The following is a 6,691-nucleotide window of genomic DNA, read 5'->3' on the forward strand; positions in this document are numbered from 1 at the left end:
AGGGAAGCAGGGAGAGAAGACAGGAGCGATGAAATGACAAAAGGGAGACAGGCAGACAAGAGAGGAATCACTGCTGGATCTCGTAATGGGAAGTGAAATGGAACAGATAAGAGAAGTTAACGTTGGGGAACATCTAGGCACGAGCGATCACAACATAATAAGGTTTATAAATATCATTGCGAAAGACGGTCACAGTTCTGTCGCCTGCACTTTCTGACTGCATTTGACGGCCAAAAGTAGTTTATGGAGAATTTTCCACTTTTGTTTCCCGGAAATTACACACTTTGGGCACTCACAGCCTCTTATTTCATGGCCAGGATGTAAATTCTGTAATTTACAAAGTTTTCCATTCGTAAAGACCCATTTCTGTTCCGTAACCAGCAATTGGATGTATTGACTTAACATATAGAATCATAGAAAGGTTACTGCACAGAAGGAGACCATTCGGCCCATCGGGCGCGGGCCGGCTCCCTGCAAGTGCAACCCAGTGACACTCCCCCATCCTATCCCCGTAGCCCTGCAATTTTTTCCCTTCAAGTACTTATCCAGTTCCCTTTTGAAGGCCATTATTGAATCTGCCTCCACGACCTCCTCGGGCAGTGCATTCCAGATTCTAACAACTCAATGCGTAAAACAGTTTCTCTCTATCTACTCTGCAAGAAACCTCATGGTTTTGAAGACCTCCATCAAATTTCGTCTCGACCTTCTCTGCTCTGAGGAGAACAACCTCAGCTTCTCCAGTCTATGCACGTAACTGAAGTCCCACATCCCTGAAATCATTCCAGTAAATATTTTCTGCACCCTCTCTAAGGCCTTCACATCCTTCCCAAAGCGTGGTGCCCAGAATTTGACACAATACTCCAGTTGAGGCCAAACCAGTGTTTTACAAAGGTGAAGCCCTCAGAGGGGGTGCAGAAAAAAATTACTAGCATAATTCCAGGAATGAGGGACTTTAGTTACATGGATCGACTGGAGAATATGGGGTTGCTCTCCTTGGAACAGAGACGGTTTTGTCGAGTTTTGATAGAGGTATTCAAATCATGAAGGATCTCGACATGGAAGAAGGAGAGAAACTGTTCACATTGGCGGAAGGGTTAAGAACCAGAGGACATAGATTTAAGGTGATTGGCAAAATAACCAAAGTAGACATGAGGAAAAACTTTTTCACACAGTGAGAGGTTCGGATTTGGAATGCACTGCCCGAGGATGTGATGGAGGCAGATTCAATCATGGCCTTGAAAGGGGAGCTGGATAAGTACTTGAAAGGAAAAAAAATGCAGGGCTTCGGGGAAAGGCAAGGGAGTGTTTCTAGCTGGATCGCTCTTGCGGAGAGCCAGCACGGACTCGATGGGCCAAATGGCCTCTTTCCGTGCTGTAACCTTTCGATGATTCAACTTTATGTTTTGGAGGCGATTCAAAGGGAACAGAGCGTGCCGTAAATCAACACACCTCTCAGTATCCTCGCAAGCAATGTAGTTTAAGAGCAATTAATCCTGAAACGTCTCATTTGATAACTCAAGTCGTACACTCGAAACCAATTTGGTAAAGGAAGACTAATATTGGGGACTGGAAATAGTTAGTGTACAACTTGATATTGCTGTACACTGGAATAGAAAACGAGATTGGATGGACAGAAGTGGTCTGAAAGGATGGCCGATCGGCTGTGGGACGCAATGAACTTTTACACTGGCTGCACAATTGAACAAACAGCGGCTCGTTGGTCTGGGGGTATGATTCTTGCTTAGGGCGTTTCATTGAATAATATGCAAGAGGTCCCGGGTTCAAATCCCGGACGAGCCCTCCTGTGTTGCTCATTTTAGTGAAAAGTCACCAATTGTCTTCTCACATCTTTTCAGTGTTGCTGTTGGTGGAACTGAATTCTTTCCAGACCATGTTTGAGCTCCAGTGGACTGAATGCCGAAGATTCTTCGGCGCAACACACAGAAAGCAAATAAAATGTCTCAAGATGATGAGGAGATTGAAACTGAATTTGCATTTTTCCCAATTCAGGCGGATATTGGATGGCGGGATAGAAAGCCAAGTTTGCCGATGACGCCAAGATAGGCAGCATTGTTAGCAGTGCAGATGAAAGCATAAAATTACAGAGATGCATTAATACAATGAATGACTGGGTAAAATTGTGTCAAATCGATATCTGTTTAGTCAAGTGTGAGGTCATCCACTTTGGACCTAGAAGGATAAATCAGAGTATTTTCGAAATGGTGAAAAGCTCGAAAAAGTGAAGGTCCAAAAAGACTTCGGGGTCCATGTACACAAATCATTAAAATGTCATGGACAGGTAAAAAAAATAATCAAAAAGGTTAATGGAATGTTGGTCTTTATATCTAGACGACTAGAATACAAGGGGATTGGCATTATGATAGTTATACAAAGCTCTGGTTAGACCACACCTGAAGTATTGTATTCAGTTCTGGGCAACGCACCTTCGGAAGGATATATTGGCTGTGGAGTGAGTGCAGCGTCGATTTACTAGAATGTTACCTGGACACCAAGGGTTAAATTAGGCGGAAAGTTTACACAGACTGGGGTTTACCTCGAATTTAGTCGATTAAGGGCTGATTTGATCGAACTTTTCAAAATATTAAGGGGAACTGATGGAGTAGATCGAGAAAAACTATTTCCGCCGGTTGGGATGTCTAAGACTTGGGGACATAGCCTAAACATTAGGGTCAGGACTTTCAGGAGTGAAGTTGGGAAACACCTCTACAAAGCAAAGGGAGGGAGAAGTTTGGAACTCTCTTCCGCAAACGGCAGTTGATGCGAGCTGAATTGTTAATTTTAAACCTGAGATTGATCGATTTTTGTTAACTGAAGTTATTGAGCGATACGGGGAGAAAGCGATTATATGGAGTTCGGTCACATATCAGCCATGATCTGTTTGAATTGCGGAACAGGCTCGAGGGGTGAAATGGCATACTTATATTCCTCAGCTCCTCATTGGTGAGAATGATTCTGCATTGGCCGGAAATCGAACCAAAGTCTCCCGCATGAGAGGTGAGAATTCGACCCCTGCACAACCAATGCGCGCGTTCTTAATAGCGGCAAGTGTCCATTTGGAATCCGATCTGAACGAACATGCCGTTTACAGCTGCGGTGGCCGAGTGTTTCAAGCGTTGGACTCAAAATTCAATTGAGGTTTTCCTGCGCAGGTTTGAATTCTGCTCGCAGAGCTTCTGTTTCAAGATCACTTCAGTGCTGAAATAGATTAACTTGGAGTTAATTGACCGCATTTATCTCTCTCCCAGAATGAGAGATTCTACAGCGTGGCCGGTGCTTTTAATTAGTGTCGGATCTTCTCTTGCAAAATTTCAAGACCCGAGAAGGAATCTCTCCCAATCTGTAACTTAAATTCTGCTAGTTTGCAAAACCTGACATTTTTACTCTTTATTTTCTTTGTCTGCATCTCTCTCTCTCTCCCTGTCTCTGTCTCTTGTCTCTCTGTTTTGTCCCGATGGACTTCTCAGGCTTCGTTGAACGGCGACAGCTGATCTCACCAGCAACAATAGCAGAGAATGTGAAAGGAAAAAAAAGACTGAGACAGTAGGAAAAGGAAAGGTGCAACCCAGCTGATAAATTGGTCGCTAATGTATCCACATTCATGGATCTTCGCTCTCATAGTGAATGAAAGCAGCAATTTGAGTAAAGTGTACTTATGGTGGAGTGTAAACTATGACGATGCCGAGACAGACGACAATGTCGTTTCAGAGTAATTCATTCTGTAAAGTGTTACTTGATAATACAAGTCGTACATTCAAAACAAATTTGATATTTTTGATGTGATATAATTAGTGCAGAACTTGACATTGTACAAGAAAGCGGGATTCTATCGACAGAGCCTTCTGAAAGGATGGCGGATCGGCTGCGTGGCAGCGAAATTTTACAGTGGCTGCACGGCTCTGTTGCCAGTTGGTCTTTGGGTCTGATTCTCGCTCAGGGAGTTTCATTGGTTCAAATCCAGGATAAGCCCCGTTGTGTCCCCATTTTTAGTCAAAAATCACCAATTGGCTTCTCACATCTTTTCAGCGGTGCAGAAGGCAGGTTTGACTTATCTCCAGCAGAACATCTTTGAGCACCAGAGGACAGAATGCAAAGGGTTTGTCCACGCAACACACGGAGACGAAATGAAGATAATCTTTCAAGAAGTTGGACAGATTGAAGCCGTCACATGAATTTATCCCAATTCAGGCGATCTCATGGGTGCAGAATACAAAAGGTAAAGGATGCTGCATTGTCCTGGAAACAAACTCATGGTTTACCGCCGGCAGGCAAGGGTTTCACAATGAACCACCAATGCTCACACGGCTGCAGACTGCACGTGTAACGTTGGATACATGTCTGGAACATGCAGACTGGCAGAGTTCCGGTTTGTCCACCTCAAAAATTTCAAGAATTGCCTTCAAGCTGCACCTTAAAATCTGCTCAATCACAGAATTTGGAGATTTATACTATTTTTCTTTGCATGCATCTCGATATCTCTGTCTGCGTTTCTTCCCTCTCTGCCTTTCCCCCTGATGGACTTACCCAGCTTCTTTGAACGGCCAGACGGGTTTCTGGAACGCCCAGGTTTCCAGACTGTAGAATCTTCAGTCCATTTATTGTATTTCGACAGGATGATCTTTGCTATTTTTCCGTCTCCGTTTTCAGAAAATATAAGCCCAGATGGGATTTCATCTCCTCGGGTCCCGTCACCTTCGGCTAATGGGAATGAACCCAATCTATCATTCGGTCTTAATATCTGTATTCTCATTGCTTAAGAATAAAATTACGGGGTTACAGTTATTTTGAGGGCACATTTTAGAAATTAACACATAACAGACTTATTCGAAAACTAGAAGCACGTAATTAGCTAAAGGATAGGAGGCCGAGAGTCGTGGTGAACGGATGTTTTTCTGACTGGAGAGAAATATGCAGTGGGATCACCCAGGGGTCGGTATGAGGACTATTGCTTTTCTTGTTATATATACATGACTTGGATGTAGGAATAGGGAGTACAGTTTCGAAATTTGCGGATGATACAAAACTTGGCAACCTAGAGCATAGTGAGGAAGATAGTAGCAGACTTCAGGAGAACATGGACAGACTGGTGAAATGGGCAGTCACGTGACAGATTTAACGCCGATCAGTGTGAAGTCATGCACTTTTGGAAGAAGAACAAGAAGAGGCAGTATAATCTAAATGGAACAATTTATGGGGGGTTGCAAGAGCAGAGGGACCTGGGGGAGCATATTCACAAAACAGGGCAAGTTGATAAGGTAGTTAAAAAGCGTATGGGATATTTGGCTTTGTAAATTGGGGCATTGAATTTAAATACAAGGAAGTCACACAAAACCTTTACAAGTCACTGGTTAGCCCTCAGCTGGAATATATTGTACACTTCTGGGCACCATACTATACGAAGGATGAAAAAGGATTGAAGGGGATTCAGAGCAGGTTGACCTGGATGATACCAGGGATGAGGGACTTCAGTTATTTGGAGAGATAGGAGAAGCTGGGATTATTCTCCTTACAGCAGAGATGGTTAACGGGAGACCAAAGAGAGGTATTCAAAATAATGAGGGGTTTTGAAATAGCAAGTAGGGAGAAATTGTTTCCTCTGGCAACTGGGTCGGTAACCAAAGATCATAGATTGAAAATAATTGGCAAAATAACCAGAGAGGAATTTAAGAGATTTTTTTTCACACGGAGGGTTTGTTAAGATCAGGAACGCACTTCCTGAAAGGGTGGTGGAAGCAGATTCCACAGGATCATTCAAAAGGCAATTGGACATGTACTTGAGGAGGACTAATTTGCAGGGTTATGGGGAAAATCTGGGGTGTGGGTCTAATTTGGACAGGACTTCGAAAAATAGCCGGCACAGGTACGATGGCCGAATGGCCTCCTTCTATGCTGTAAGATTCTATGATTCTATGATTACCTTCTGAATCGTTGGAATTGATAATATCTAGTGTTGTGGAGCCAATTAAATTATAACCATGATATTCGGCTTCTCCATTCCCTTATGAATATCGCAGATTATAATGTCCAGGCGGGGTGGGACTGAATGGTGGATAGAGTGCGGAGATTGGGATGGAAACCCAGCAAAATGAACTTGATGTCAACAGCAGGCAGTGAACCTTCTTCTCCAGAGAGGATCGTCATTTCAGTTCAGAAGGAAAAAGGTATCAAGAAAATCGGGTGAAATAGACACGGAATGAACCGGGACTGACAGCACATCCCTTTTAAACAGACACAGACACGGAATGATCCAAGACTTACAGCACATCCCTTTTAAACAGACACAGACACGGAAAAATTCCGGGACTGACAGCACATCCCTATTAAACTGACACAGACACGGAATGATCCGTGACTGACAGCACATCCCTTTTAAACTGACACAGACACGGAATGATCCGTGACTGACAGCACATCCCTTTTACACCGATCGAGACACAGAATGATCCGGACATAAATCATAATTATGGTATATAAATTTCTCTTACGTTGACTACAAGATTTACTCGTTTTACAACGACATCACTGTCCACTTTTATTATTCGCGACCTTGCAATCTCAATACCTTCTTGGTAGGAACTGTTGCTGATTTTAGCAAACAATGCAAAAAATTCCTTCTGCCGTTTGCAGACCTTCTGGATGGACTGAATGAAAGTAACAAGATTAGACACAACGT

General features: G+C 43.3%; 1 non-coding gene across 1 annotated transcript; it reads left to right on the forward strand.

Annotated features, from left to right (window-relative positions):
- The first annotated feature begins 1,711 nt into the window (after positions 1–1,711).
- Positions 1,712–1,800, forward strand: trnap-agg (transfer RNA proline (anticodon AGG)). Its single transcript is given in 2 exon segments — positions 1,712–1,747; positions 1,765–1,800. It is a non-coding gene; the product is annotated as a tRNA-Pro (tRNA).
- The last annotated feature ends 4,891 nt before the right edge of the window (positions 1,801–6,691 follow it).

Source organism: Heptranchias perlo, chromosome 20 (assembly GCF_035084215.1).
Source record: "Heptranchias perlo isolate sHepPer1 chromosome 20, sHepPer1.hap1, whole genome shotgun sequence".
Taxonomy (NCBI): domain Eukaryota; kingdom Metazoa; phylum Chordata; class Chondrichthyes; order Hexanchiformes; family Hexanchidae; genus Heptranchias; species Heptranchias perlo.